At 38.7% G+C, this 11,928-nt stretch overlaps 1 protein-coding gene across 2 annotated transcripts in view; it reads left to right on the top strand.

The window, feature by feature from the left end:
* The window catches only part of EFEMP1 (EGF containing fibulin extracellular matrix protein 1), a 50,297-nt gene that overhangs the window by 12,494 nt on the left and 25,875 nt on the right, over positions 1 to 11,928 (top strand). The window lies entirely within an intron of this gene.

Raw genomic sequence — 11,928 nt, 5'->3', positions numbered from 1 at the left:
TAAGAAAAAGTTCGAGGCCCAGAAATAAATTAGACCTTTTCTGGCATAATGTATCCTAATCTCTTAATTAAGCATTTTTAAAACTAGATATTCAGTAGACCCTTATCTGTTGCTATTACTGAATACCTTAAAGTAACTTCACCTAACTGAAAAATACCCCATAACTGTTCTGCAGTTAGAAGGTAGGGGGTTATTTGTTATTTTGGGGGGGGGTTTTGTTTGGGGTTTTTTTTTTGTTTGGGTGGTTTTTTTTGTTTGGTTTGGTTTTGGGTTTTGTGTTTTGTTTTTGGTTTTTTGTTGTTGTTGGTTGGTTTTTTTGGTTTGTTTTGGGGTTTTTTGTTTGGTTGTTGTTTGGGGTTTTTTTTTTTTTCTTTTTACACAGCTTTCTTATTTTCATTTCTTACTGTCAAAACACTAGTTTTGAGTAGGCGGGAAAAATAGTACTTGTTTGGTCAAGGATAGTGGTGATGACCATAGATGGCTAACCACAGAAATAAGTAAAATTCTGAATAGGATGATAAAGGATTCTGTGTATGAAGGTGTATCTCCTGGGAAGAGATGTTTACTTTGGGAAGCTCTGAATCTGTCTTTATTAGCTCCTGACTAAAAAAAATTCATACCTTTGAGTCGACATATCTAGGCATCATTTAAGCCTATTTAAATCAGTTCTGAAAAGGAGAAGACATGGCTGAGCTTTCTTTTACAAGCTGAATTTAATCTGAAGTAAACTTCTAGTCTAATGCATGACCCAGTATGATATAAGCAAATCTGACATTGCACTTGAGCGTGTTTAGTCCGTGCCTGAACAGATGTGCTATATAGTTTCCTGAGTACAAACAGAACTTGTTCAAGGATTTTTATACGCATATGCCTACATGGGTGGGATTTCTGTTAACAGGTAACTGGTCATAATGTGCACAATCAAACCTCAATAGATAGTGAAAGCAACGGAGAGCATGATGATTTTAAAGTTTCAAGCCTGAATGGCTTCAGGAATGTGTTGGGTTTTGTCCATCAACACCAGTAAAATCTTCAGCCTGAGTTTTCAAAGTAATTGGTCACTGTCTACCCATGAATCTTTTCTTTCAAGACGACGGTCTTTATAAAGGAGAACTGGCCTTCTGCTGGCCTCCGAGTAAATAATCATCTCATCTACTCTGATACTATTGACACCTAAATTCCACTACCAGCTGTAACTTGCACCAACAGAACAACTTCAGTAAGTCAGATAGCTGTGTAAAACTGGTGTTTATATGAAGATTTAGAAGTTTGTTTTTTCAATAATTAAAATTCACAAGAGTTAAAGAAATCAGCAGAAAAAAATGAGACATCTTATGGGATGAAAAAATACCGTGGTGCCAGAAAAACAGTAATATGGACAATCAATTACTGCATATCTCTTAGCATGAACAATTTAAAAAGAAATCCTTATCAACACTGTAACAGCTGCCTGTTCTAACAGAAGTAGTTAGAATTAGAAAATGCAAGGACTTTTGACAGGTAACAGTTATCTGTATGGTTTTAAAGAGGTTTCCAATAAGCTAACATTTAATAACAGACTTGCACAGAGGAAAGGAATAAAACATGGCAAAGCGAGCAGAAATTTAAGTGTGATTTTAGCTGACTTGACCTAGCTTAGAAAACTATCTTGATCAGAAAGATGGAAAAAGCATTTTCTTTCTTGTCTAGACTTACTCCGTGGAGAATTTTGGGTATCTGGGCTGTGTTAGAAAAGAGATGGAATTAAATACACATTTAGAAGCAATAAATACAGTTCAGTATTTGGAGAAGGTTCATCTAAGTTGATAACGATAGCATCATTTCAAGAAATAGATATATTTGTCCAGCACCTTAAAAAAATAGTTACTGAGTTCTACATCAATTTTGAAACCATTTTGTTTTGCACCTGTATTGCCAGGTCTTACTTGTACTGTTTAAGTACAAGCACTTTCTTAGTAGATGCATTTGTTCTCAAGGGACTTTCTCATCAGGAACAAGTTCTCCACATCGCTTTTAGATGCTAAAGGTGAACAAGATAAAGCAATGTATTGCCTGTCACACTTAGGGCTAGTTAAAAGCAGTAATGTTTCAATAGAGAGCATTGCAGTTAGTACATAGTCACATCAGACGTAAGCAATGCTTTGGAGCACCCACTGATCTGCCCCACAGGCTGTGGAAGATACCCTACCTTTATTCATCCCAGAAGTTGTTGGAGACTAAATCAGGAAAGCGTGCAGAATCCAAAAGTCATTCCTATTTCCCAGGAGTAAAGAAAAAACACATTCTTATCTGAAGTCACCCTGCTTGTATTTACTCTGCATCTAGATCTTCCTCAATCTTATCTGGCTTAATTTGAAAGATCAAGACAGATTTTCTTTCCAGCTCACTCCTTGTATGTTACTTGAGTACAAAAGAAGTTCAGGATGGTTGCAAGACTCCAAAATATTGCCGACACCTCTAGGCCCAGTATTTTTTACCTAGTGCAGAAAGCACTGTACAAGCAGATAAAAATGATAGGCTTAGGTCAACAACGTTGTACTGGTTGAGCACCTCTTGGGCTGCTGGGGTTTGCAGAAGCAGGAGAGCATGACAGCTCAAATGAGCCTGAGTTGGAAGAGAGTTATAAACATCCTCCCGATATGGTTTGTGCACTGCAAAAGTTGGTACAGGAGAAAAGCACCCATTTTTCCCCATCATAAACACTGTTTGACCATTATTTAAGCAATCCAGAAAATATATTCATAAGTTTTAATCTATTATTCAGCATGTGGAAAATGATGATTTTGGGGAGGGGGCTGCTTTTTTTGTGTGTGTGTGTTCCAAGGTAAATTATTCCTCTATCAGAAACTGTGGCTTTATATGCCTATAAAAGGGAAAATTCCCCATTTCTAGAAGATATTTTTATGAAAAGGTTGTTTTGTTATGTATTTAAATCAAAACATTCTCTCTGTTATGATTACACTTAAATTTCAGTATTCACCGTTAAGAGAATCTCTTCCTTACTATGTATGCAGATTTATAAGGCTCCAGGCACCTTTGAAATAAATTGAAAGCACAGCCATGTAATAAAGCCAAACCAGAAACTAGCCAAGGAGATCCACCCAGCAACACCCTCGAACACCCTCAGCCTCTTCCCCTAAGCACAGCTTTAGAGCACTAGTCTTGATCTTGTCTCCACTTTCTCCACCCTCATGAAAGCTTCCTGGGGGATTCCCCAGCTAGCAGAGAAGCCGGAGCCATGCGAATGGCTGTTCATGATGCAGAAACAGTTCACTTGCTTGATTTTCTTACCTATCAAACAGCTCATAAGGAATGCGGCTGTTTGCAATACTGCTCAGCCCATTTCAAGGGGAATATTGCAAAATAGGAGCAGCTCACAGCAGGAGAAAGCAACAGTTAGGGGATGAGGAGATACTTTAACAACTGAGAAGAGAGATAAGTATGGCAAAACCATACAGAAATAATGAAGAGGTTGGAGAAAGCAGACTTGCAACTGCTGTTTCCCACTTTGAAACACAACAATTCAAAACTCCATTTATGATGCTGAAAGGTGGAGGACCCCAGAAAAGGAAATGCTTCCTGAACTCACTGCTATAGGATATAAGTGACACCAACAATTTAAGAACTCAAACAAAGGTCTGGACATTTTATACAGTGAGACTAGAAGTTAAAAAAGAGCAACTTTTGAAAGGGATAACAAACCTAATTTATATGTTTAAGGCAATCTTTAATTATTAAAGAATGTCAGGATGAGGTTAATTGTTGGAAAGTAGATTGGCAATATCTGTACCCTTCTGAGGTATCTCATGCTGCCCAATTTGAGAAAGCATAGTGTGTTAAATTTTCCATCTTTCTGCATTTGGTGACTGCTACCTGTGGATTGAGCATAAAGCCAATTCCCCAAAGCTTTGATTAATCGGGTCTGGTGGACATCAGATGTTCAGTATCATAATGGAACCATTCCCTGCCCTACAAGCTGCAGAAAGCTGAGACTTTTTAGAGAGCACAGAGCAGTATAGTTTTGTTGAAAATTAAAACCATTGGGAAATTCAGACAAAAGTTTCTGTAATTCTGACAAAGTGATGCACAAATAATCTGATCTGTGTTAGCTGTCGAATGCTATTTAAAACATTTCTATATCAAAAAGAAATCAGGTATTAATATCAGAACATTTTCATCATAGAAATCACAGTTTATTATTGTGGGGAAAAGCATCCAATACTGAAATTCAGTGACATCATTTTGTACTGCCACAGCTTTCAGGGGCCTTACTTAGGCTCCATTCTTCTGGACAACATATGCGCGTAGAAGGAAATCTGTCCTGCTCTTAACGGCTTAGTGGTGCATGCACTTGCATACCTTAACAAGCACATACTTTACACAACACTATTGCTGTGTTTAGTGTATTTGGGACAAAAGCAGCAGCAGCAGCTTATATCATGCTTTGCATTTGATTCTTTGTTTTAGTAGCTGTCATGTCCAACCTCGCCAAAAACTGGCCTCAGCAAATTTTGGCTTGTAGATGCTGCGGGAGCCCCGGGGGCTCCATACACATGCCTCATCTGTGACCAAACAGGGGCTAAGGAGCCATTTCACAGCAGCTTGTCCTCAGGGTGGAGTCACACTCCTAGGACAGCTATGATCAGTAGGCTGAAAGCAAAATATTAAAGAGACCAAAGGGACCAATTGGGATTTTCACAGACTGAATGGCCACTCAGGGGGTTCAGCCAGAAAAAACGATCCTAAGTGTCTAAAAATATGAAAAATAGCAAAAAGGCGACACAAAAATGGTTTTTTAATTTGGCCGTAACATTCCAAGTGGGACAGCCGTGGTATCTGCCTGCATCAACTCGAGAACATCTTTGCAGAACATCGCGGAAGCTCACGCAGCGCACCAGCTAGCACGCACTCCAGCTTTATGGCATAAAGTTACAGAACCATCTCTGTCACACAAATTCAGATTCAAGACAGCAATACTGTCCCGTTGGGATGCAATTGGGATGGGCTGGGTAGACAACAGCCCTTAAAAACTGGAATGATAATATGCAGGTTTTTCCATTCCTATCATTTGTCCTTAATTTGAAAAATTAAATTCTTATGTCCCTTTGTTAACTATTCTTAGCACTAATTTCACAGTTTAGCCTAGTGATGACCAAATGGCTTCCTTACATTTTTTTTTTTCCTCTCTGTTCACAGCTGTCCAGAATTTATTTAGTTTGGTGCTTAGGTTGCATTAAAAAAAGTTTTGTAACTCAGCCTCCATAAATGTTTTAATCAGAAACCTCACTTGACTCAACTACTGCCTGAAGAACACTATCTGTAAAAAGTCAGAGGAAAGAAAGGTAGTACAGTTCTCCATTCTAGTTAATAGCTTTGAGTATATTTACAGCTAATAATTCAGGTGAGAAGGGACCTCAGGTGGTCTCTAGTCCAACATCCTGCTCAAAGCAGGGTCAGCTCTGAGATCAGACCAGGTTCATCAGACCAGGGAGGTTTATCCAGTCAGGTCTTGAAAACCACTGTGGATGGGGAACGCACAACCTTTCTGGGCAATGTGTTCCACTGCTTGACTGCCCTAATGGTGAAAAACGTTTTTCCTTATATCCACTCAGAACCCCTCCTTTTAATTCACCCTAGGTTGATAGAGACAGACAAAAGAGATGTGCTAAAGATGCAGACTTGTCTTTTTTTTCCCCCTCCTTCATTTTTCATTATACTTCTAGCTGGTTTGCATTGGTCCCTCAATTTTACTTATCAAACTATTTAGAATTATTTAGTATTTCATTTGGCCGTAGCACATAGAGGGTGCCAGTCACCAGTGACAATTTTCTTCTGGAAGGCACTGTATGCACAGATGCAGTGAAAAAGCTCACCTGAGAAAACCTTCCATCTTCATACTTTTAAACATTTGGCTTGCATTCCTTCTCTATTTTCTTCAACAAGATTAAAAAATACACCTTCTTGGGTTTTACCTCCTACTAAGGCTATTTCTTACTGTACTTTTCAGAACTGAAATTTTTATAAAACTCTGCTGTATTTATGGGAAAAACTGGTTTGTTTTCTTACAAAAGGTGAAGGTGAGGAAGTGCTTTCCATAAGGGAAAGTAACACAATTTTGGGGCAGCCCTGGGTTTGAATGAAAACATTGTCACGGGAAGCAGACTAGCTAGTGAGAAGCTGAATGTCATTCCCAGCCTCCCATGACCCAACTCTTGCTACAAGTGAATCTCTGCAGCTTTTTCAGTTTCAGTTTGTAAAAAAACCAAAAAAAACCAAACCAAAAAAACCCAATGTGTATCCACAAACCAGGAAAAATGTAAAGTTTCACTGATCAGTGTCTATGCTATACTTAATGTGCAAAGCTCTGAATAAATGCAAAGATTTATTCATAGCTAGCGCCCACCAAACTTCTTAAAGTACTGAAAGTATATCAAGACTGTTTAATAAACAAAATCACTGTTTATACTTGGAGGTGTCATATTAAGACACATATAGTTGTGGTCCAGCATTTAAAGCACATGCTTGGATCCCAGCAATTTCACTGACATCTTTGCACATGCCTGAATTTACACAATTACTTAATGCTGTCCTGAGTTAGTCCTTCGCCTTGTTGCTAGGAACTTTTATTTTAAAAATCCCCACTAAAAAACTTGCCAGAGCAAGCCTGCAATACCAAGCACAGACCGATCCTATTCACAGGTGGGTAGGAAATGCTTGAAAGTATAGGCGGGGGAGTAGCCTTGATCTGAAGGAACAGTGCTGTTTACTCAGCTTGCCATTACATTGCTGGGACAGTTTTCAGATAATTCTGCTGAGTATCCCAGCTTGTCTCACATCTAGCAGTGCTGTCCCTTTTACATACTCTGCACGTCATTTTTGTGCCTATTTAATTCTTTATTCTCTCTTCCTCTTTACTTAAACTGGCAACAAGTGCCAAAAACTGACTGAAAACAGCAATTCACACTGTGATCCTGGATAAATTACTATACAATTAGCAACATCGCAACGCAAGTTTCAAAATGTTAATGAAATAAAGCTGCTCCTTTAGGAAACCAGATACTTTACAGTTTATGATTTATGGTGACTCTAAATAGGATTGTGAACAGTTTACAGTGCCAGATGAAAAAATATTGTCACTTTTACTAACTAGATACTTCATGCCACTTCTGTAGGAAGTGATGCCTGGCTTGGCTAAAATAATCATCTCCTCAGTATCCTCTCTGTAAAATCTTATCCCTTCTAGAAACTGAATTGCAAAATTGTTATGATCTGAAAATCAGATACATTTTCTTCATTATGAGGAGCAGAATGATGCAGCGGACATGATCGGTTTGGGACAGAATGACACGTAGCTGTATGTTCACAGAGAGTTCTTTCCATGAACTTCTCAGATTCATTTTCTGGCTCAAGAGGTTTTGCTCTCTACTACTGGACGTTTCGGGCAAGCACATGTACATGTAATAAGTATGAAGCCTTATAGGGTAAATAAAAATTACTGCACAAATAAGAGTAATAATAAATCAAGCCCAAGAGTTTTAGGTCAATATGCAGAATTAAGCTATTTACTGAACATTCTGTAGATAAGAGATCATTGTTCTTTGCTTTGAAAAGATTTCTGGTTTTAACATGTATTCAGCCGTTACTTATCTACTATGCTTTGCTTCCTTTTTATTTTCCTTTCATTGAAAATGAGACCGAACTCCTTAAAAATCATTTGGACTTGATCCTAAAACACATTGAACACTTTCCAGTCCTTTTGAAAGTAATAGGATACAAGAACTTTCATGACTTAGTTTTCATTTCTCTGAGGTGTTTTTGAAACTTTGAAATCAGTTCAGAAGATCCTATCTTGTTATTATCTGAGACATTGTATTTCTTTCATATTGATCTTTTTTCCTGTCCATGAAATCTCCAAAGCATACTAATAGTCTGTTAGATCCTAAAGAAGTTTAGATACAGATCTAGCTACAGAGGATGTTCAACTAACTGCTAGAAACCAATCTTGTCATTGGTCTTCCACCAGTGTTTTGCATATTTATTGGTAGCATCTGATTAATTAAAACCAGCCTCTAAATCAATGGAGTTGGTTAGCTGCTATATACAAAAGTTTTCAAGCTACTTAAGCCTATACAGTTACAGTCTGTTAAAAAACTTCCCCTCCTCTTCAGTAGTCCCTGTCTGGAAATCTTGTGTTTTGCAAAAGGTTTTAAAAATCTCTACAGGGCACAAATATCATTACCTACCAGACTGGTTCTTGCTATTCTTTGAAATCCTCCACTTTCTCCTCTCTAAGGCTGTAGGTTGCTTGAAAGTGGCCCTGTCTTTCAGTTCAGAGTTTGCATATCAGCAGAACAGTGGAATCCTTATCCATGACAAGGGCTTCTGTAAGCTAACAGCACAGAGAAATACAAGTACTATGTTAGACCTCTTAAGCTTACACAATGACTTTGAAGTTGATTAGCCTCAGAGAAGGCTTAACGTTGCGAACAGTGGTTTGGGTTATTCAAGCTAACAAAAATCATAGTAGCATAAATAATAAATAGGACTGGTAAAATTATCAAAAAAACCTTACTTTAAAACACTTTAGCTCCAGAATTTTAAGCACTTCTCCCCCTTATCCTATTGGTAAGAAGTCAATGTGCTTGTAGATGTTTACTTTTCCTCCGCTATAAATAGACCATCTCACTAATACTTAGGTACATATCTCCTTGCTTTACCTTTTAATTCTATTCTTTGCTCTTGGCATTAATTACTTTGATATAATTAGTCTCCCCTAGATTCATCTTCTGTCAGTTCAACTCTTGCCTCATCAGTTACTGGAAGATAGCACTTCCATGAAGAAAGAGCCACTAGTCATTGTGTTTTGCCATCCAGCAGATGAATGAGCATGGCATGGACTTTCCCCCCTGAAGTGCACAGCTGCAAAGCCAAGTGGACAATCAATCATACTGAAATTAAATCCATCTGGAAGGCATTTGAGGCAGCAAGACATCTATGAAAACCTTCAGTGTGATTGACAGCTTTTTCCAATAGCTTTGATGGAAGTCTAAATTGAGAAATCTCTTCTCCCATCTTGCAAGCATTTATGAGCAAAATTTATTTTGACCAACCAATATTGGCCTGTATTCAACAGCATATGAGGCCCTTATGTTCCCCTGCAGGCTTGTGCTCATTAGTTAACCTCTGCAATGGTCATGGAAAGGCTAGATTAGATTTTAATCAAACATCTATGACTGTCTACTTAGAGCTAAAGACAACCAGGGAACGAAATAGTTATGCTGAGCAATGTACTGATAATATTCTGGGCATCCTTCAGAAATGCTGAAACGCAGACAGGCTACATATCCTTGGCAATTAGCTCATATACTCAATTTGCAAGAAAATCAAAATCTGGGACCTTGTGCCTTTTAAAGAGAGAATGGAATAGACTGAAACCCAAGCAAAATACTTTCTGAAAAAGAGATGAAGAGAAGGAAGGGCCTCAATGATACCTTTTCAGGAAGGATGCCTAAAGCTTCCCACTCATCTTTCTTCCTGGAGCCAGAAGCAAGAGAAACATCCCATGCCACAAAGTATTAAAAAACTTGTCCAGTGAATCCGTCAGGGCCTGTTCTTTTCCTTCCCTTCCCTGTTAGCTACAAAGCCGACTCCTATTTGTTCCTGCAGGTCTCTGGAGGCAAAAAGCCTGGTTTGGATGGGCATCTGTACTAACAATTGTCCCACAGCAGATCTCCTTCTACGTGAATACTAGGCTCCGTGCTGCTGGTGCTTTTCAATGCCTGCCAGTGACCCAGAGGCAAAAGACTTGCCTGACATTGAGTAATTGCTAATACTAGCGTACCCCTTCGAGGACTGAAATGGTTAATTTCTCAATGTCCTTGGCTATACTGCCTACTTAACATCAAGATGTTCCGGGGAGCGCCCACACTTTGTCACAGCCACAAATAGTTTCAAAAACAACAATTTTCTTTAATTTGGTTGTAAACTAGTCTTTCAGGAGTTTCATCAGCTTGCACAGAGTAGAAGGGATTGTCAGAGGAGCTTCTTGTCCTTTCATGACCATCTTGCAAAAGCTGATTTTCTCACCAAACTGTGTTTTGACAAAGCATAGTTCTCTCCCAGTGCTCACTTACCTGTGTTCTGTACATTTTAAGATCGTCTCGAGACTTGCACAGGGCTGTATCTATTTTAGATTGTTTTTATTGGCAACTAATGTATACTACCATGCACCCACGTGAACAAAATTACAGAGCCCAGACAACTTTTGTACAGAGTTCCTTTGGCCACAGCTTCTCTGTGGGTTTCATTTGGCAGAAGTGATATCAAGCAGAAGTCTTTCCCTCGGCTTCTGATGTAAACTAAAATACACCTTATAAATAGAAAATACAGGCACTGAGAGCAGTGCCTTTGGGCAAACAGCCACCTTTGGGCTATGGGAAAAAGTCAGTTAGATATGATTCATAAATATAATGAATAGGGTGCCATAAACTCGCTTTGCTCTTCACAAAGGCACATTCTCTGCCTTGAAAAATTAGAAGGGCAGAACCCAGAGGAATAGGGAAAGAAAAACAGGAGGAAAGTAAAAGTGGGAGACTTAAGGGGGAGAAAGAAATATGGGGGCTTGAGTTGACAGAGTGGAAAGTATAATTTTTGAAGACCATCAAACAATGTGTGAAATAAAACAAGGAGCTTTTAGGCACTGAATCCCTCTGCGCCTCACTTCTGATGAGCTCCAGCTTTAGTTTTGCAAAATTCAAAGTGTAATATGTTTCAAAAAGAAGTTAGTTTGTTCTTTAAGCTCTAGTTTAGTTGAAGGCTCCTATTGATTACAGCTGGAGCTGGATCAAGCTTGAGCTGACTGTGTTCTCCTGGCAGACTCTCATTTGTAAATATCTTTCATCTCATCCAGCAGTGATAATGATGTGCTTAGATGATGTGGCAGCAATTATTTATCTGCTGCATTAGGTTTTCTACTTTATGCTAGCCAAGTATCCTAAAGTCAGACCATACAAAGGGATGCTTACATTTTCATTAAATCTTATGATTTCTTCTGAAGAAGTCATAACAGCTCTATTGTAGTTTAAGTAGTCATTTCTTTCTTCACTCTCACCAACAAATTTGGAAGCAAAGGGCCCTATTCCACCATATTTAGCAAGTTTAAACATGTTACAAATAACCTTGTTATCTGATAGCACACCCCGAAGGAAAACCCCTCAAAACTTGCATTTTCCCAGGTTTCTGAGCATCCTGTCTACTAACCAAAGATGAAGCAGAAAAAAGGGGGTGGTGTAGGCCTTGGTTACTCTCTGAATGGATTTACACACTTGCTTAATACCATGTAAATACTGGAAAATAAAGCATGGGTCTTGTAAAACTTAAGAACTTAGCAAATAAGGAGCATTAAAAACAGCACTAATAGCAAATAGAGCTGAAGTATCTACTGCCAAGTCAGTGAGAGATCCCACGTCCTGCCTGGCAATCAGTCTAAATACATCCTTTCTCCCACTTCATGTGACCTTTTCAGGTCAGCAATGTTGTGTGCTAGTTTAATATTTTAAAACTGGAACTTCACTGGTATTTGGCCTACTTTTTTCTATTTATTTTCTAAACAAATGATAGCCACTCCCTTCTCAAACTAACCTTTTAAGCTTCGCCAGAAGTCTGTGAAGATCACAAGGTATAAAAAAAAAGAAAAAAATCACATGCTCAGGCAAACAAAAGCAGGTTGCTGCATTTCACCATCCCAACAGCCCTGCAAGCAGGCTTCAGGAGTACTCTACTTACTCTAGGAAACACTGCTGAAATCTCATTTTCAGTGAAAAGTGCCAGGATTATGGTAGCACAGCATCTATTCTGAGGCAAACCCATGTAACTTCCCAGCCAAGACCAGGGCGGGGGGGGGAGGGAGGGGAAAAAAAAAAAAGAGAG

This window comes from Gymnogyps californianus, chromosome 3 (assembly GCF_018139145.2).
Source record: "Gymnogyps californianus isolate 813 chromosome 3, ASM1813914v2, whole genome shotgun sequence".
NCBI classification, from domain to species: domain Eukaryota; kingdom Metazoa; phylum Chordata; class Aves; order Accipitriformes; family Cathartidae; genus Gymnogyps; species Gymnogyps californianus.
This window is presented reverse-complemented; position numbering and strand designations above follow the sequence as displayed.